Below are 21212 nucleotides of genomic sequence, written 5' to 3'. Positions count from 1 at the left end.
AGTTCTAGCCAGTGCCAGAAGGCAATAACAATAAAAGTCATACTAACTGTAAAGAAATGAGTATCCATGCCTACTTGCAAATGGCTTGACTATGTATGCATAAATTCCCAACTCATCTCCACAAAATAGTTCAAGATCAAAGTTTAGCAAGGTTAGAGGATTTAAAACGCAGTTGATTTTTTTTAATGGACTGTACTAACAATGAATCCAGTAACTGAAATGCAGTTTCACTTACAATAATTTGTAAGACATCCATAGGACTCACGCTGCAATCTACAAGCACTGATGAAAATCAAAGATCTAAATAAGTTTAGGGGCCAGCGCTGTGGCTCAGCGGGTTAAAGCCCTGTCCTGAAGCACCGGCATCCCATATGGGCACTGGTTCAAGTTCTGGCCACTCCTCTTCTGATCCAGCTCTCTGCTATGGCCTGGAAAAGCAGTAGAAGATGGCCCAAGTCCTTAGGCCCCTGCACCCACATGGGAGACCTGGAAGAAGCTCCTGGCTTCAGATGGGCACAGTTCTGGCCGTTGCGGCCATCTCGGGAGTGAACCAGCGGATGAAGACTTCCCTGTCTCTACCTCTCTAACTCTTTCAAATAAACTAAATCTGTGAAAAAAAAAATAAGTTTAAAGATACTCTATGGTCATGGGCTGGATGAAAGCATGTGTTAGAGGTTAATTCTCCCAAAAATTCATATACAAATTCACAATTCCTATCAAAATCCCAGCAAGAAGTTTGAAGTCTAGATGGAAGTTTCTGAAAACTTATGAGAAGGCCAGCGCCGCGGTTCACTAGGCTAATAATCCTCTGTCTGCGGCGCCAGCACATTGGGTTCTAGTCCCGGTTGCTCCTCTTATTGTCCAGCTCTCTGCTGCAGCCCGGGAAGGCAGAGGAGGATGGCCCAAGTGCTTGGGCCCTGCACCTGCATGGGAAACCAGGAGGAAGCACCTGGCTCCTGGCTTCAGATCGGTGCAGTGTGCTGGCCGTAGTGGCAGCTTTACCTGCTATGCCATAGTGCCAACCCCTAGTGAATCTTTAAAAAAAAAAAAAAAAAAAAAAAAAAAAAAAAAAAAAAATACTAGGCCGGCGCTGCGGCTCGCTAGGCTAATCCTCCACCTTGCAGCGCCAGCACACGGGGTTCTAGTCCTGGTCAGGGCACCGGATTCTGTCTGGTTGCCCCTCTTCCAGGCCAGCTCTCTGCTGTGGCCAGGGAGTGCAGTGGAGGATGGCCCGAGTGCTTGGGCCCTGCACCCCATGGGAGACCAGGAGAAGTACCTGGCTCCTGCCATCGGATCAGTGCAGTGCGCCGGCCGCAGCAGCACACCACCCACGGCGGCCATTGGAGGGTGAACCAATGACAAAAGGAAGACCTTGCTGTCTCACTGTCCACTCTGCCTGTCAAAAAAATACTAAAAGAAATAACTTGTAACAGAATTTAAAAAAGAAACTTCAATGGTTAAAAAAAAAAAAAACCCAACTCCAGAATAGTAAAGAGACACGTTTCACTGAGGACAAGCAGAGCCAATAAGCACAGCACAACATGCTCCGTGTCATTAGATGTTAGGGAAATCAAAGTTAAAAGCCCGAGGACAAGTCCTGAGGTAGGAGCACACTATCAACTTTGGGTAATAAGGTTGTGTTACTGTCATTTCATATCTACCTATTAGAATGGTACAGTTTAAGAAACACTAAGAGCACCCAAATTCTAGCAAGGGTGTGGAGAAACCAACTTTCCTGTTGCTAGTGTGAACACAAGTTAGTACAGTTACTGCGGGCAATGTTTTGGCAGCTTTTTAACATAACCAACCTTACAATGGTACCCATTGTGTTATAGAGCATTTACCGCAGAGATATGAAAAATTTCACACAAATACATACAGCAAATGTTTAAAGCAACTTAATTTTTAATAGTCAGACTTTTCAGACATTCTTCAACAGGTCAATGATTAAACTATGGCACAGGTATACCGTGGAATACTGTTCAGCAATAAAGGGGGGGGGGCTGGAATCAAACACACATACAACCTTGATAAATCACCAAAGAATTATTCTGAGTGGAAAATCCAGGTTTACATGGGTTCTATTTGTTGCTACCTAACAGTTCAACAAAATGGCCATTTTCATGATTACATCAATTCTCAACAAATGAGATATAAAAAGTGAAACTCAACATATTTTGATGATGTGCTACTATCAATCTCCTTGGTATTTCCTCAAAAGAGATCAAATCCTAAGTCACACAATAACCGAAAAATGACTGGCTATAGCAATTGTGAATGAAGTTGCCATGATTTGAAAGCCACTAAGATGTCCATGAAGGACAATGTGACAGTACATATGATGTAATAGTATTCAGCACTACAAAAAGATGAGTAATTAAGTCATAAAAAGACATGGAGGAAACTTAAAAAATTATAATACTACACATACCATATGATTCTAACTACATGACACTCTGGCCCAGTCAGAGCTATGTAGACAGCAAAAATAACTGACAGTTGCAAGGAAGAGAGATAAGTAAGTGGAACACAGAATTTTGGGAGACAAACTATTCTGTATAATTCAGTGGACACATGACATTATACCTTTGTCCAAAACCATAGAATGCACACCAGTAGGAGAAGACACTAAAGTAGGAGAAAACTATCAACTTTGGATGTGCCAATACAGTTTCTTAGACTGTTAAAGCACACTACACCAGAGGAAGATCGATGAGGTCGGCTGCGCGTGTAGGTACAAGGGTGATGTCAGAACTTGTACCTTCCTCTATTTTGGTGTGAATCCACAGTACTATTTAAAAAAAAGTCTTCTAAAATATGTGTAGGACATAAATAGATTTTTCTGTTGCTTATGATTCCACTAAAGCACTAATTTGTAAGCCAGGAGACTATGAAGTAGTTCTTTTATGGACTTAGTCATAAAGTTACAAGTGTTAGTTTTAATGGTCAACATCACACCTGTTCCATTTGCTTAATTTATATACTTAACCTTTTGGATTTAGATGGCCCATTTGCAGCAAGTAAATCTCATGAATTGTTTTTCCCAGAGTTGTGCTAAGCTGTTTTAAGACTCCCTTGCTCCTATCAGATTACTTACCTCAGTCTCAGTACTTAGAAAAACAAAAGGCAATGTTAGAAAACAAAAGGAGGAGAGAAACATGGGTATTTAGAGGACATCTATCTTAGATGCTATGAATAGTAATCAACTTCTATTACTGGCTGTGTGGACCATGTGTGAAACCTAATTCTTCCACTCCCCACTCAACTCATTCTTACACTCTTAATGGAGCCCACAATTAAATGCAGAAGCTGATTCCGATCCCCCCTCCTGCCCCAACCAAAAAAAGGCTCTCAAAAGCATTTATCCAGGATTTGCTTAAAGTATTACCTTTCCATCTCATAAAATTCAAGTTTGCCAAAATTAGCCATAACTGCTCCTAAAGACATCTATTATGTGGAGTGGGGAACTCTTAAACACCTATTTCTTCTATTCAACAGTTATGGTACTCATGCTGCCACACATGGAGCTTCGTCTCTAAGGATAAAATACAACCCCAAACTTTAAGCTCCCCCATAGCAGTAAGGGAACTGCAACCACAGTGGATCTGGATTGTACTTTTCACCATTGTAAACGGGTAAGCTGATGGCGAGATGTGGACAGGCAGACAGTTTCTCCATGTAAAGTCAAACTACTGAGGTTGAATCTATGGGTTTTATGTGTCAATCTGATAATATCCTCAAATTGAACAAGGAGATTCAGAATTCCCAGCTTGCGGTAATAACTCACATAAGATGGGAATACTTACCTTGTAAGAAAATGTTGGGCACCAGTTCTATGGAGAATTAAAGAATCTAAAATCTGTATTGCATTTCGGTTTTGAAATTAGATTTGTACCAAGACAGAAAATTCTTTTGAATTTTGACACACACACAAAAAAACGTTATACAAGTTATAAGCACAAAGACGGAACTTGGTCACGTTGCCAACATTGAGGAAGGTCCAGACTATCAAGTTTAGCTTCAGGCAACCTGACATACTTTGTAACTCGGACAATTACAGAGACATCACCTCTGACATTTTCTGTGAATGGGACAAGCTTCCAGATTCCTTCTGCTTGTGTGGAAAGGGGATTAAATTGGAATAGACATATTAGTAAGGTGAACAGTGTTACTTGGGGGTATCATAAGAGCCTCTTTCTTCTTACCTTTGTGGAAATGTTTTGTTCTGAAAGCATATGGTTAGCCACTATCATAATTAGAATCCTAATTGCTCCATTTATTGGGTACCTATCACATCCCAGGTACTATGCTTGGCAATTCCCCCATTCTCATTTATTCCTCACAATAATCCTATGATGTACTGCCACCCCATTTGATAAGAGGAAACTGAAGCTCAGAAATCATTTGGCAACCCTAGAATTCCACATTGCCAGGCAGAGTTGGATACCTCACGCAGGCTGAGAAAACAAAGATAGAGGTTGTCTCTGGGAAGGAAGTCTCAGACAGTGACTGAGGAAGCAGACTCCCACTTCATTTTGATTTTTTAAACCTTGAGAATGGGTTGCTTTTATTAGAAATATTGAATTCCTTCATCTGAAAAAAACACCTGCTGTATGGAACACTGAATCCCTTGAATGCTGAATATACAATGCATAATGAATAGGTAGAGTTGAATTGGGTTAAAATTTTAAGTTAATAGAAATTAAAATGTTGTATCTTAACTTTTCTAAAGAAATGCATATTTTCTAATTATTTATCTACAGAATATTTAATGTTGTTCTGCCTTAAAAAAAAGTTATCTTCAACTTCTGCTATACAACTGAATTTCCATGAAGCTTTACTATGATTTTAATGAAAATCTGGCCCCACTGCAAATGGGCGACTTTGGTCAAATCTCTCAGGTAGAATTCATGCACGGTTTGACAATCTCCATAGACATTTGTTAGAAAGATTATTAGAGGTCCCTAATAAAATTGTCCTTAATAACCAATAATTCTAGCCCTAGGTATACAAAGGGATTTCAAGATGTTCAGAGACATGGAATTTAAGGAGAAAGCATTTTAAGCTCCTTGCATTCTCAACAGGAAATACTTAAGCTCAAGAAATGAGATTAATCATGGCACTATTCCAAATAACCCAAAGTAAAAATTAGTCAAAAGCCTAGGGACACACAAATGGATAAATTGTGGTATATTCACCCAGTGAGGGGCTATACAGCATTTATGACTACTTGCAATGAATGATCAATCTCTGAGTGATGTAGTCAGACCAAGAAGAACACATTTGTCCAATTCCATTAGTGCAAAATTCAAGTAGATCCAAGACTCATTTCTGCAGTTGAATGTTATGATAGTGGGAATGCCTGGAGTTGGGAGGTCTTCTGTTTCTCAATCGGGTACTGATAACATGGGTAGATTCAGCTTAGAAGAATCAATCAAGCTGTACACTTAGGATATGGGTGCTTTGCTGTAATACACAGAACTGCAATAAAGAGATGAAATAAATCTGCTGTGTCTAACAAATAAGGGTCATTGGGCAGTTTAAAATGTTAAAACCCAGACATGACAAAATTTGAAATACACAAAGAAAAAGTGATGTCATGGAGAGGGTGTAATGGAGGCACCGAGATCTGGCACTGGTCATGAAATAAACTCAGTCTGAGTGCTTAACTTCCCTGAGGGGCATCTGGGTCATGTTATTTCCCCTACTGTTAACTGTTGTCAAGTCATGTCACATGCAGATACAAAGCACGATACTTGGCACATGGCTCCAAAAGCATTCACTCATCTCTGTTCCCTCTGACTAAAGCAAGATATCAGTCAGTTTCATCTAAAACCAATAGCTATGTTCCTAAATGTAGACAGGGTAGATGGCCAGCATGTAACTCACTACAGGAAAATTTAACAGAATGTTGCTTAGAATGAGAATTCCCAGGGTTTTTTAAACAGCAGAACATTTACTATTCTGTATGTATCTTTGCTGTAAACATTTTCTAATTATACTCCAGATTATGATACAACACTTTTCTGCTAGCTAATTTCTAGTTTCGTACACTATTCTCAGAAACGCAAATCATAGGTGGTGACTAAGCTACCAGATAGGTATCTCTGGTAACCAGATCCACGGGGTGTACAGTGTGACGTCTGGAAGAACACCTGCTGTCAAACACGGGTTAACAAACCTGGAGCTGTGATCCAGACTCAGTGGGGCGTCCCTAAACTGAGTGTCCTGCATCTGGAGGGGTGAAACTCCAGCCGCTGAATTCAAAAACAGAAAACAGTTTCTAGCATTCAAGTATTTCAAGCTGAATGAGAGCCAGCGTTCAAGTGTTTCCACTTAAACAGCTCATTATCAGATGCTGCAGGAGGAGTTGGTGCATTGTTAGTCATCACATTGCCTGTTTACCTGCTGTGTATGGAGCTTCTGTCCTCACTGCCCAGTTCTCATCTAGGCTCCAGGGCAGATAGGATGAGGACAATGCAGAGTGCAGAAGTTGAACTTGAAACAAATAAGCACAACTTCAAATCCACCAGCGTTCTTCACATCAAGAACAGTAAAGAGGAGACTTCCACAGAAGACCCTGTGTTTGGATCAACAGATCAAGGCTTCATGGGAGGAATTAACAGAAGTACAAGGTCAGGCCGGCGCCGTGGCTCACTAGGCTAATCCTCCGCCTAGCGGCGCCGGCACACCGGGTTCTAGTCCCGGTCGGGGCGCCGGATTCTGTCCCGGTTGCCCCTCTTCCAGGCCAGCTCTCTGCTGTGGCCCGGGAGTGCAGTGGAGGATGGCCCAGGTGCTTGGGCCCTGCACCCCATGGGAGACCAGGAAAAGCACCTGGCTCCTGGCTCCTGCCATCAGATCAGCACGGTGCGCCGGCCGCAGCGTGCAGGCCGCGGCAGCCATTGGAGAGTGAACCAACGGCAAAGGAAGACCTTTCTCTCTGTCTCTCTCTCTCTGTCCACTCTGCCTGTCCAAAAAAAAAGGAAAAAAAAAAGGAAAAAGAAGTACAAGGTCAACAAAATCTAACAATAAAGCTAACTGCATGTTTTTATTGCCCTGCATACTCATTCCGTTACTGTGTTCCCAATCAGGAATGATGCCTCCCTTCATTGGCTTTATTTTCAGAATGGCACATATAGCCAGGATATAGAGACCATAAAATCTGATAATACATGAAAATATGCTGAAAAGTTGAAGCAGCATGTAGTATGGAAGAGAAAGGAATGATTAGGTGGATAGAGTTGTTTTTTAATCACACAATCATCCAATGGTCATTGGCCAATAGGGTCAGCTGAAAATGACTCTCAAAGGAAAGGATCATGATCATCCCACCGAATAGGTAGTAACCAAATTCAGGGCAGTCATATTGTCATGGGAGTTCAGTGTACTATGACAGCCTTCTAAGTGTCAACAAAAGAGGACTAAGGACAACAGTAAAAGTAACTTTGTACTCTACCTTTAAATCTTTAGAAATTGTTTTTTGGTGAGCTCCAGGAAGTTACAAGCAGTCTCTTACTCAAGTGGATCAGGTCTGTGACAAGGAATTATCTACAAAGTTGTGTTACATATCAAGCTTTCACATACTATCTGCCGGGGAGACAGAAGTAAAAGATGGAGGGTACATTCATTCTTACAGTGACACTGAAATAAGATAGATTATTGGTTCTTCTGAAGCTGGGGCAAGTTTACTGTCTCTAGAAAGCTAGATAAACACCTTAGAATTTATAAGCCACATGCTTCCTATATTTTTTTTTAACTTTTATTTAGTAAATTTTCCAAAGTACAGTTTATGGATTACAATGGCTTTTTCCCCTCTATAACTTCCCTCCCACCTGCACCCCTCCCATCTCCCTCTCCCATTCCATTCACATCAAGATTCATTTTCAATTATCTTTATATACAGAAGATCGATTTAGTGTAAAGATTTCATCAGTTTGCACACACACAGAACATAAAGTGTAAAATACTATTTCAGTACTAGTTATAGCATTAATTCACATTGGACAACACTTTAAGGACAGAGATCCCACATGAGGAGTAAGTACACAGTGACTCCTGTTGTTGACTTAACAATTTGGCACTCTTGTTTATGGCGTCAGAAATCTCCCTAGGCTCTAGTCATGAGTTGCCAAGGCTATGGAAGCCTTTTGAGTTCGCCGACTTCGATCTTATTCTGACAGGGTCATAGTCAAAGTGGAAGCTTTCTCCTCCCTTCAGAGAAAGGTACTTCCTCCTTTGATGGCCCGTTCTTTCTACTGGGATCTCACTCACAGAGATCTTTCATTTAGGCATTTAGGTCTTTGTTTTTTGTTTGTTTGTTTGGTCGGTCAGAGTGTCTTGGCTTTCCATGCCTGAAATACTCTCATGGGCTCTTCAGCCAGATCCAAATGCCTTAAGGGCTGATTCTGAGGCCAGAGTGCTGTTTAGGACATCTGCCATTCTATGAGTCTGCTGTGTATCCCGCTTTCCATGTTGGATCGTTCTTTCCCTTTTTGAGTCTATCAGTTAGTATTTGCAGACACTAGTCTTGTTTGTGTGATCCCTTTGACTCTTAGACCTATCAGTGTGATCAATTGTGAACTGAAATTGATCACTTGGACTAGTGAGATGGCATTGGTACATGCAATCTTGATGAGATTGTATTGGAATCCCCTGGCACATTTCTAACTCCACCATTTGGGGCAAGTCCAATTGAGCATGTCCCAAACTGTACATCTCCTCCCTCTCTTATTCCCACTCTTACATTTAACAAGGATCACTTTTCAGTTAAATTTCAACACCTAAGAATAAGTGTGTTAATTACAGTGTTCAACCAATAGTATTAACTAGAACAAAAAAATACTAAAAGGGATAAAGTATTAAATTGTACATCAACAGGACAAGGGCTGATCAAGTCACTGTTTCTCACAGTGTCCCTTTCACTTTCAACAGGTTTCCTTTTTTGTGGTTGGTTAGTTGTCACCGATCAGGGAGAATATATGATATTTGTCCCTTTGGGACTGGCTTAATTCACTCAGCATGATGTTTTCCAGATTCTTCATGGTTACTATCTGAATTCAACTCTGCCATTGCCCAAAGAAACCATAGACAATATGTAAGTGAATGAACATGGGTGTGTTCTAATTACAGTTTAAAAATAAACAGCGTACTACTAATATTTTACCTTAGAGTCACAGCTTGCCCATCTCTGCTCTGGAATATCACTAAAATGACGTTCCTATCAAGTAGAATACATCAAAAATGTCAGTCACTCATTATACTGAGTACAAAAAGCTGTTAGTTCTTGGGATTATATCAAAATTTTATTCATCTCATTTTAAGACACTAGGTTCTTCAAGTCTTTGGAAAAACCAGATTTTAGTTCTTGATGTTTAGACACACATTTCACTTATTTTCATGAGCTAAAAGCATGTCAAGAATTTTAAAATTAATTCTACACAATATAGAACACTTGGAAGAAAATCCAATCCATAATTCAAACATTCTTCAACCAAATGGATACATACAAAAGGTAAGGGGCCAGCATTTGGCCTAGGAATTAAGGAGCCAATTAGGACAATGGCAATTCCACACCAGAATTCCTGGGTCTGATAACCAGCTCTGGCTCTTAGTTCCAGCTTCCTGCTAACAGCAAACTCTGGGAGGCAGAAGTCCTGACTGAAGTGTACATGGATCCCTCTCATCCATATAGAAGACCTAAATTGACTTCCCAGCTCCTGTCTTCAGCCTGGCCCAACTTGGCCATTGTGGGTATTTGGGAAGGAGATCAGTGTATGCGATATCCCTCTGCCTCTTAAGGGAAAAAAATTTTTAGTCCATTAAAAGACATTTGGAGAAAACCAGTGGATGAAAGATGTCTGTGGATGAAAATTATCTTAAAACCAGCCATGTAGACAGGAGAATTTTGTTTCTTCCTTTCACTGCACTATAAAGACAACCTGCATCAGAAATAAAAGCATGCTCCCATCTTTAACAAAATTTGTAGCTCACTGTCACCTTGAGCCACCACACCTGACAAAGAACTGTCAAACTTCAGGGGACATTGAAGGGTGCTGTGGGCAGATACCAAGAGCAAACTTCTGTGGCTTCTGTTTTCAGGAAAAGATTGCAACCTCTTAGAAAAATGGGGGTGGGGGTGCCAACTATTAGATACCAATACCTCTAACAAACAGAATGGAGCAGGCACACTGTTAAAAATTTTCCTAATCCCATTTGGCAAGAAAAAGCAGGCCCGAATGAAACTGTCTGAATGGGGCATGCGATTACAGGAAAGCATTTTCACTGCCTCTGTCCTGCAACATCTCTGCTGGCCAAGATTAAGATCTGATACAGAACTTGACCAAACCAGACATTAATCTACTAAACAGGATCGGCCTCTGGCCCTATAGGGCAGATGGAGAAATTTTCTAAGAATAGCACAGATAAAAAACAACTGGCAGGCCAAGAGTATTTCCATCTTCCAAAAAATTTCCATGGAGATTACAATTTTGACCAAACATGTGACACAAAATGATGGTCTTACTAAAGCAATCTCCTGTATAAACAAGAGCTTGAAGCTGCAATTCTAAATCTCAAGTAATCTCATGTGAGGTTAGCAGGAACCTCGGCAGGAGATGTAAAGGGGGTGACTCATGAAAAGAAAAACAGGCACAAAAATGTAGATCACATTCAGAGAACAGGCATTGCAAAAACCTAGTAAGACAAAAAGATCAAGACTGGACAAAATTAAATCAAAATATGTACAGCCAGAATGAACTATTCATTTGATTATAAAGTAGATTAGAATAAGATTTACATATAGAATTCAAGAAAATTTCAGAAACCCTTGAGGAGTTTGATCTACAGATAGAAAGGATTTAAGAGGTGTTGAGAGAGGCAAAGTTCTGGCTCAGCAGTTAAAATACCACCCAGGACACCTGCATCCCATGTCAGATGCGTGGGTTCAACACCAAGCTTCACTTTCAACCCAACTTCCTTCTCACGTGCACTCATGGGAGACTTACCTTTGTGTCTCAAAAAGTCAAAATTTGTATTTCTTTTATGTAAGCATGTAGTGTACATATGCTTAGTGCTTTTATATAAGTATGTTCTACATACAATGTACATATTTCTTATTTATATGATGTATAAGAAAAACCTGACAAAATATAGAACCTGGAAAATTTACTGACTTTTTAAAAATGCTTAAGTAATTCTCTAGTCACCAGGAAAAACTTAGTATTTTCAAAGTAGAAAAAACAAAGGTACCAGATTTATACTTGTCCACATCCATATTCAACCTCAAGATAGTTAAATCAATACCTACCATGTCCTCTAAGAAAGAAAACATAGGACTTTTTTAAACATCAATAGTTTTAAGTTTATGAAGAGTTCCCACATCTCATATTCAGCTTCCTCTATTACCTCAGTGTATTAGCCACAATTAATGAGTTTTTAGACAAAGAAATGTTTTAGTTTGGTCATATTATTTTGTGTATTTGAAAGGCAGAGTGAGAGAGTGTGATCTGTCTGTTTCTCTCCACAAATGCCAGCAACAGTCAGGGATCATCCAGGCTGAAGCCAGGAATTCAATTTAAATTTCCCATATGGGTGACAGGGACCCAAGCACTTGAGCTATCACTTACCGTCTCCCACAGCATGCATTAGCAGGAAGTTCAAATCAGAAGTAGAACCAGGACTAGCAACCAAAGTATTGTGATATGGGATGTGGGCATCTCAAGTAGCATCTTAACTGCTATGCCAAACACCCACCTTTAAGCTTTTAAGCATCAAGAAGTATGGTCCAGTGACTCATTTTTGAAGAAAAAAAATACAGAATCATTTTTAAGCAGCCAAAAGCTAGAACAACAGCCATGGCAACATGGATGTGGTAAGTATTCATTCCATTCAGCTTAAAGATGGAGACTCACACAGACATGGACACTACAATCATAGAACAGTATCTGACATCATAACGCATTGAAATCTTTATAAATGATATAATTAACCAAATTCAAAGGACAAGTAGAAGGCAAAAGGTGATGCATCATAATCTCCATCCCTTTATCTTAGGCTGACAATCAGAAGTAAAAAGGTACACACATACTTCAGACTCCAAGGAGCTCTGTAGACCTTGATCAGACTCAGCTCAGCACAAGTCCTCTTTATTAAGCTCCCACGGTGCCTTAGGAGAAATATTTTCTCCAACCATGGCATAACCTTGACTTTTCTCTATGGCAATTGATGCAGAGAAAGGCACTTGAACTTTGTTGTCGCTCCCCCTCTTCATGGAGGAACGACACTAAGCCCTGCCTAGGCTTCATATCCGAGTCATGGCACCATTACGTCGCTCCCCCTCCTCGTGGAGGAACGACACAGGACCCTGCGCTGTTCTTTCGTCTGCTCGGCCCTCCCCGGGTTTGCTGCTGGTTTTTCCCGGGTTGGCTGCCGTCCCCTCCACCTCCGTGGAAGGGCGGCTCCCCCTGGCCACCCTCCCCACCTCCGCAGGGGAGCAGCACACCGCCGGCCGGCTCTCTCGGGGGCTGCACAGGTGTTCCCCTTAGATGTTCCTGGTGCATGCCGTCTCTCTCCTCCTTTATAGTCCTCCTCTGCCAATCCCAACTCGGCTGCCCACACGCCGAGTATGCTGCTCTCCTCCAATCAGGAGCAAGTCCTACAGTTTATTGGCTGAACTGGAGGTAGCTGTGTAGAAGCTGTTTTCTTCTCTCCCAGCGCCATATTGTGGGAGAGCAGATGCATAGAATAAGTCTTAATTCCAGTAACTTAGTCTAGTCCGAGTTGCTCCCCACACTTTGTATTAGAAATTATTTGGAAACAAGTTATTAATCTACAGCGAAAATAGAGCATAGACAGAAACATGAGAAGTGGGCAAGCTTAAGCCTTAGGATGACTATGACACATAAAAGAATCAAGACTTTGTTACTAAGACTGTAGATTCCAAAATTTGTTATACATTTAGGCCTTCAAAGTTTATAGATGGAGGTTTTCATAAGTATCTTCATTTGTATCTCAAAGCCAGAGGGGCATAGTCCATATGTAAAACCTATCAGAGGAGAAACCCAACAAGTTTGCACAAAAGCCTAAAAGCAAATGCAGAAATGCAAGGAACAAGAAAAATGTGACTCCAAAAGGAGCATAACACTTCAATACTAAAATGTGAAGACATAGATGAAATGCCTGAAAATAAGTTTATAAGAATCATAAAATTCTCATGAATTTGAGTGAAGAAATCCATACACAAGATGTAAAGTTTCACCAAGGGATTCAAATTTTGAAGAGAAACTAAACTGAAGTGTTAGAAATGAAGAATTAAATATGTCCAATAGAAAATGCAGTGGAAAGCCTCAACAGACTTGAAGCAGAAGGAAAAAGAATATCTGAGTTAGGAGACAAATCCTTAAAGATATCTGACTAAGAAGACTTAGAAAACCTGGATATAGTGTTTGAGACTTACGGGATACTATCAAACATCCAAACATAAGTGCCTTAGGAGTTCCTGAAGGTGTGAAAACAGAATGGATTTGAAGGTCTATTCAGCCAAGTAACAGAAAACATCCCTAATTTGGAAAAAGTGATATCCAAGCACAGGAAGCACATAGAATGTCTATTAGGCATGATCAGAAAAGATCTTCACCATGACACATTGTTTGACTGTTTAAAGTTTGACTATTAAGGAAAGACTATAAAATATGCACAAGAGAAATGCTGGATTTCATTCAGAGGATCCCCTGTTAAGCTAGCAGCAATTTCTCATCAAAAACCCTATAGGCTAGGAGAAAACAGACATACTCCAAAAGCTATAAGAAAAAACTGTCAACCCAGTATACCGTACCCAGTAAAGCTGACATCTACAATTGAAGGTAAAATAAAAGCTTTCAAAACAGAAACTCAAGGAATTTGTAACCACTTGTCTAGTTTTTCAACTGATTCTAAAGGGTGTGCTACAGACACAAGCCATGGTTAAATTTTAACTGAAAAGTGATCCCTGTTAAATATAAGAGTGGGAATAAGAGGGAGGAGATGTACAATTTGGGACATGCTCAATTGGACTTGCCCCAAATGGTGGAGTTAGAAATGTGCCAGGGGATTCCAATACAATCTCATCAAGATTGCATGTACCAATGCCATCTCACTAGTCCAAGTGATCAATTTCAGTTCACAGTTGATCACACTGATAGGTCTAAGAGTCAAAGGGATCACACAGACTAGTGTCTGCAAATACTAACTGAAAGAATCAAAAAGGGAGAGAACGATCCAACATGGGAAGCGGGATACACAGCAGACTCATAGAATGGCAGATGTCCTAAACAGCACTCTGGCCTCAGAATCAGCCCTTAAGGCATTTGGATCTGGCTGAAGAGCCCATGAGAGTATTTCAGGCATGGAAAGCCAAGACACTCTGACCGACCAAACAAACAAAAAACAAAGACCTAAATGCCTAAATGAAAGATCTCTGTGAGTGAGATCCCAGTAGAAAGAACGGGCCATCAAAGGAAGAGGTACCTTTCTCTGAAGGGAGGAGAAAGCTTCCACTTTGACTATGACCCTGTCAGAATAAGATCGAAGTCGGCGAACTCAAAAGGCTTCCATAGCCTTGGCAACTCATGACTAGAGCCTAGGGAGATTTCTGACGCCATAAACAAGAGTGCCAAATTGTTAAGTCAACAACAGGAGTCACTGTGTACTTACTCCTCATGTGGGATCTCTGTCCTTAAAGTGTTGTCCAATGTGAATTAATACTATAACTAGTACTGAAATAGTATTTTACACTTTATGTTCTGTGTGTGTGCAAACTGATGAAATCTTTATACTAAATCGATCTTCTGTATATAAAGATAATTGAAAATGAATCTTGATGTGAATGGAATGGGAGAGGGAGAGGGAGATGGGAGGGGTGCGAGTGGGAGGGAAATTATGGGGGGTGGGAAGCCACTGAAATCCATAAACTGTACTTTGGAAATTTGTATTTACTAAATAAAATTAAAAAAAATTTAAAAAAGCAAAATCATATCATGTATCATCATGGACCACAATGGAATGAAGCTGGAAATCAACTTAAGAATCTAGAACATATGTGAACACATGGAGACTGAACAATATACTCCTGAATGAACAGAGTCATAGAAGAAATCAGAAACAGAAATCAAAAAGTTCCCGAAAACAAATGAAGATGAAAGTATAACATCACAACTTATGGGATACAGCAAAAGCTGTGAGAAGAGGGAAGTTTATAGCAATTAGTGTCTACATCAAAAAAACTTCAAAGACATCAAATACGTGAGCTGTTAATGCATCTCAAGCTCCTAGACAAAACCCAAAGCTAGTTGTAAAGCACTTCAAAGTACAGTTGGAAAAAAAAAACAACACATAGCAGATCAATACAATGAAGAGTTGGCATTGGCCCAACCAGCAAAAGAAAAAAAAAAGGGGGGAGGGGAGAAGACCCAAATCAAAAGTCAGAAATGAAAACTATGCAGGGGCCGGCACTGTGGTACAGTGGGTTAACACCCTGGCCTGAAGCACTGGCATCCCATAGGGGCGCCGGTTCAAGACCCAGCTACTCCACTTCCAATCCAGCTCTCTGCTATAGCCTGGGAGAGTAGAAGATGGCCCAAGTCCTTGTGCCCCTGCACCCACATGGGAGACCTGGAAGTAGCTCTGGGCTCCTGGCTTCGGATCGGTACAGCTCCAGCCATTGCGGACAACTGGGGAGTGAACCATCGGATGGAAGACCTCTCTCTCTCTTTCTCCTCTTTTCTATGTTTAACTCTAACTTTCAAATAAATTTAAAAAACATATATGCAACAATGGATACCACAGAAATAGGAATTACTACAAAGAGCTACAAGCCAAACTCGAAAATCTAGAAGAAATAGAAGTTTTCCTGGACACATATAATCAATTGAGTCAAGACAGTAAACCTAAACAAACCAATAGCCAAGACAGAGATTGAATCAGCAATGAAGACCACACACACACACACACACACACACCAGCACCAGATGGTCTCACTGCTGAGTTCAACTAGACATTTAAAGTAGCAGCAGCTCCAATTTTTCAAGCTACTCAAAACAATTTAAAGGGAGGGAATCCTCCCAAACTCCTTTTATGAAGCCAGCATCACCTGAATTCCCAAACCAGAAAAAGATACAACAGAATAAGGACTACAGACCAATTTCCCTGCTGAACACAAACGCAAAAATCCTCAAAATACTAGCCAACAGAATCCAACACCACATCAAAAAGATCACCCACATGGGTCAAGTGTGACTTACCCCTGGTATGCAGGGATTGGTCACCATTCGCAAGTCTACAAATGATACATCACAACAAAATAAACTGAACAAAAACCTCATTATCTCAGTAGATGCAGAGAAAGCATTTGATAAAATACTTTCATGATGGAAACCTTAAGCAAGTTATTAAAAAACACATTCCTCAATGGAATCAAGGTGATTCATGACAAACCCATGGCCAGCATCTTTTTAAATGGGGGGGGGGGAGGAATTACAAGCATCCCCACTCATATCTGGAACCAGCCAAGGATGTTCATTCTTACTATTACTATTTAATGTAATCCCAGAAGTTTTTGCCAGAGTCATTAGACCAGAAAAAGCAATCAAAGGAATACAAATTGGAAAGGAGGAAGTCAAATTATCCCTATTTGCAGATGACATGATTTTATATATAGGAGAACCAAGACTCCACTGAGAGACTATTGGAGTTTGGTGAAGCGGCAGGATATAAGAGTAACAGAGGGAGCTGGAGCTGTGGCATAGCGGGTAAAGCCACTACCTCAGTGCCAGCATCCCATATAGATGCCAGCTTGAAACCTGGCTGTTCCACTTCCAATCCAGCTCCCTGTACTCTCGGAAAGTGGAAGATGGTCCAAATCTTTGGGCTCCTGCACCCATGTGGAAAACCCAGAAGCAGCTCCTGGCTTTAAATCGGCCATTGTGACCATCTGGGGAGTGGTCCAGCAGATGGAAGATCTCTCACTCTGCCTCTTCCTAACTCTTTCAAATAAATTAATCTTTTAAAAAGTAACAAAAATAAATAGCCTCTTTATATAGACATGGATGACAATTTTCAAGATCAGTCCCATTCACAGTATTTAAGTTTTTGTACTTATTTTGGAAAAAGTTTAACTCAAGAGGTTAAAGATGTGATAATTATAAAACCTTAAAGAAATAGAAGACAAAAGGAAAAGTCATTTCATGGACTGGAAAATCATCATCAAAAGGTCTGTGTTTCCCAAAGCCATTCATACATTCAAAGGGACACACCAAAATACCAAAGACATTCTTCTTAGATGTAAAGATGCTAAAATTTATATTAAAATACAATAGATCCCAAATAGCTAAGGCAATCTTATACAACAAAAAACAAAGCTAGAGGCATTACAATACCAGATCAAGACATATTACAGGGCAGTTATATTCAAATAGCCTGGTAAAGGCGTTTTAAAAAAAAAGACATGTAAACCAATGGAATAGAATAGAAACCTCAGATGCCAATCTAGGCATCTGCAACCTAGATCTTGGACAAAGGAGCGAACATCAACCCCTGGATCAAGGAAAGTCTCTTCAACAAATGGTGCTGAGCAAATGATCTCCATGTGCAGAAGTAGATACTTTATAGTTTATTTTAAAAAATCAACTCAAAATGGGTCAAGTATCTGAGTCTACAACCTGATACCATCAGGTTACTAGAGGAAAACATTGGGAAATGTTTGCAAGACACTGGCATAGGCAAAGACTTCTTGGGAAAGACCCCAGAAGCAGAGGCTTTCAGAGCCAAAACAAATGGGATTACATCAAATTGAGAAGCTTCTGCACTGCAAAACAAACACTGAGCAAAGTGAAGAGGCACCTGACAGAATGGGAGAAAAATATCTGGAAACTATGAAACTGATAAAGGATTAATACTCAGAATCTATACAGAACTCAAACAATCCAGTTAAGGTAAAAGGATTTGAACAAGTATTTTTTTCAAATACACAAACTCAAATCACCAGACACATGAAAAAATGCTCAGAATTGCTAGCCATCAGGGAACTTCCAATCCAAACCACAATGAGTTTTCACCTCACCCCAGTTAGAATGTCTGTCAAATCAACAAATTATGGGAAAGATATGGTGGGAAAGGTACCCTAATCCATTGTTGGTAAGAATGTAAACTGATGCAGCCACTGTGAAAGACTGTATGAGATACCTCAGAAATCTGAATGTAGACCTACTATAGGATCCACACACCCCTTTCCTGATAATTCAGCCAAAGGAATAAATAAGCCTAAGTTATCTGTACCTGCATGTTTATAGCAGCTCAATTCACAACAGCTAAGATATGGAATCAACCCAGATATCTATTAACTGATGACTAAAGAAATTTTGATTATATATTTATATGTTAATATATAATGTGTATTATGTAGCATATGTAACATATGTAATAGGTAGCATATGTAATATATAATATGTATTATATATAATATGTAGCATATGTAATATATATGGTTTGGAATACTAATCTGTAAAAAATAATGAAGCCCTGTATTTTGCACTAAAATGGATGAAATCAGAAACCATTTTACTTTGTGAAATAAGCTAGTGCCCAAAAAGACAGTTACCACAGTAAGGGAAAGCTTATGCTAACAGAGTACAAGAACAGTATATTGAGTATAAGCAAAATTGACAGATTCATTGGATGTTTATAGCCCTTGTCTCTACTTTTGACAGTGTTACTTTCTGCTTACTATTAAGAGTAACCCTATACTAAAGACCCTATGAATATAAAACTGAAAGTAGTTCTTTGCAGAAATTAAAGTAGAAAGGAAGAGGTAGGGTGGCAGTGTTAGCGGGTTGGATGGTAGGGTGGGAAGTATCACTGTGCTCCTAGATCTGTGTATGACATACTTGAGATTTGCCCACCATAAGAACTAAGTAAGTTCATTTAAATTTTTTTAACAAGGACCCTAAATTTCATGCTAAGAAAACTGACAGGGAAGCTAGATCTTCTACCAATTCACTCCTCCAATAGATCCAATGGCCAGGAGCTTCATCAGGGTCTCCTATGTGAATGGCAGGGGCCCAAACACTAGGGCCATCTTCTGTTCATTTTCCGTAGGACATTAGCAGGAAATTGGATCAGGAGTACAACAGCCTGGACTCAAGCCCTTGCACATATGGCATACTAGCATCACTAGCAGATGTTTTACCCACTATGCCACAATGCTAGCCCCAGCCCTCGTAATCTTAAGCAGGTTAAGCTTCTTGTGATTCCTGCATCCCATACTGGGGCAATGTCTTGAATTCTGGGTGCTCCACCTCTGATCCAACTACGTGCTAATGTACCTCGGAAAGCAGTGGAGTATAGCTTACGTTCTTGGGGCCCTGCCATCCCATCTGGAAGACCCAGATAGAATTCCTGTCTTCTGGCTTCAGTGTGGTCCAACCCCATGTGTTACCAAGCCCCACATCCTGCCAACCCAACACTGATTATCAAACACATGTTTAAATTTTTTTTAAATGGAAACCAGCTAAGTTAATTATGGTATATACACCAATAAAACTATTACTAATCTTTATACATTACAGATCATGCATACTTGTACATGCAATCATAGGTGTACAGACACACCTGCCCATGCAAACAAAGTATTTGGAGCAGTACCAAGCAGGACAGTATCATTGGAAGAGATCCTTCTGTATGGTCTGACTTTATAATATTCATCTTCTATCGTTAAAAATTCAATCAAGACCAAATTTAAGTTATGCTGTACCCATTGATACTATTAGATTCTGTGAATCTAAAACACTCAGGATTGGAAGAAACCAAAAAGGACAAAGTCAACTCATTCTATGTTTACTAAAACCTTCTGAAATGTACTTGTCCAAACTCCTTCAGAAACCCTCTGAGAATTCACAGCCTACGGGATTCTAATGTTTGTGGTTCTGGGGAAGATCTCCAGAACCAAGTCACCTTGCCGTGGTCTGGTAACCCAGGAGCAATGACTACCACTTAGGTATGAGCATGGTCACCTAGTGACAGGACACCAAGAACACAGAAGGGCACCTCCAGGACAGAAGATAAAGTGTGCTTGAAAAGGGAGGACCGGGGCCAGCGCCGTGGCACAGGTTAATCCTCTGCCTGCCACATCGGCATCCCCTATGGGCACTGGTCCATGTCCCAGCTGCCCCTCTTCCAATCCAGCTCTGCTGTGGCCTGGGAAAGCAGTAGAACATGGCCCAAGTGCTTGGACCCCTGCACCCATGTGAGAGGCCTGGAGAAGGCTCCTGGCTCCAGATTGGTGCAGCTCTGGCCATTGCAGCCATCTGGGAAGTGAACCAGTGGATGGAAGACCTCCATCTCTCCCTCTCACTGTCTAACTCTACTTCTCAAATCAATAAAATCTTTAAAAAAGGAGGACCAAGTTTGAGGAGGTGCTGTGTGTGGCAGCCAAATTCGGCGACAGCAGCGAGCTGATCAACTTCAGTTCTCTTCCCACATGAGGTTTGAAGCATGACTGGCCTTCTTGGTCCAAGACTCCAGAATCCCTCATCCATTTTCATCAGTTTGAGAGGATCTGGGAGTACTAGACTTCCACCTCAAGGGCAGAATTCAAGAAAAAAAGTAACTCCAGTCATTCATTAACAAATGAACTACGTGACTTATTTTTACTGAGACTGGAGCTGATCATCACAGGCACACTGACATACACGCACACCCTCTTCATGAATAATAAATATAAGAATCTTAATGTATACTATACTCTTATGAGAAACCAAATTAAAATATCTTGATCCATTTCAGAGATTTCTAGAACCCCATCAGATATTTTTAGAGGACTAGAGGAACTTAACTGCCTTAATTGGTATCATGTACACCAAAAGGAAGAATACCTCATGTTTCAGAAATGGCCTCTTGAGTTTGAGAACTTAATTTTTCCTTTATGCTGGTATACTCCCAAGACAGACAGCACTTATGGCTGACTACTGAGCCAGCCTACTGAACTACAGAGGAACCAACCCTATCAGAATGCCAAGGTTTGAAAGCTGGCTCTGCTTCCAGTTCCAGCTTCCTGCTAATGCAGACCCTGGGAAGCATCAGGTTTTAAGGTGAACTATTTGGGGCCCTGCCACTGACATGGGAGACTCAGGTCGAGTTCTGGGCTCCTGATTAAGCATAGCCCAGCCCCAGTTGTTGCAAGCATT

The 21212-nt window shown here is 40.5% G+C and overlaps 1 protein-coding gene across 3 annotated transcripts in view; it reads left to right on the top strand.

The window, feature by feature from the left end:
- The window catches only part of HTR2A (5-hydroxytryptamine receptor 2A), a 94553-nt gene that overhangs the window by 2168 nt on the left and 71173 nt on the right, over positions 1-21212 (top strand). The window contains exon 2 of one of the 3 annotated variants that reach the window (XM_051832242.2): positions 8932-9094. The exons of 1 other annotated variant lie outside the window; for it this stretch is intronic. The gene's annotated coding sequence lies outside the window, so the exon portion shown is untranslated. Of the gene's footprint in view, positions 1-3452; positions 3636-8931; positions 9095-21212 lie in introns of those variants that run through there. One more of the 3 variants, XM_070048807.1, reaches the window with a different exon arrangement.

The sequence above is a fragment of the Oryctolagus cuniculus genome, chromosome 9, assembly GCF_964237555.1.
Source record: "Oryctolagus cuniculus chromosome 9, mOryCun1.1, whole genome shotgun sequence".
NCBI lineage: Eukaryota > Metazoa > Chordata > Mammalia > Lagomorpha > Leporidae > Oryctolagus > Oryctolagus cuniculus.
The sequence above is the reverse complement of the archived record's forward strand: the minus strand, read 5'-3'. Positions and strand labels throughout refer to the sequence as shown.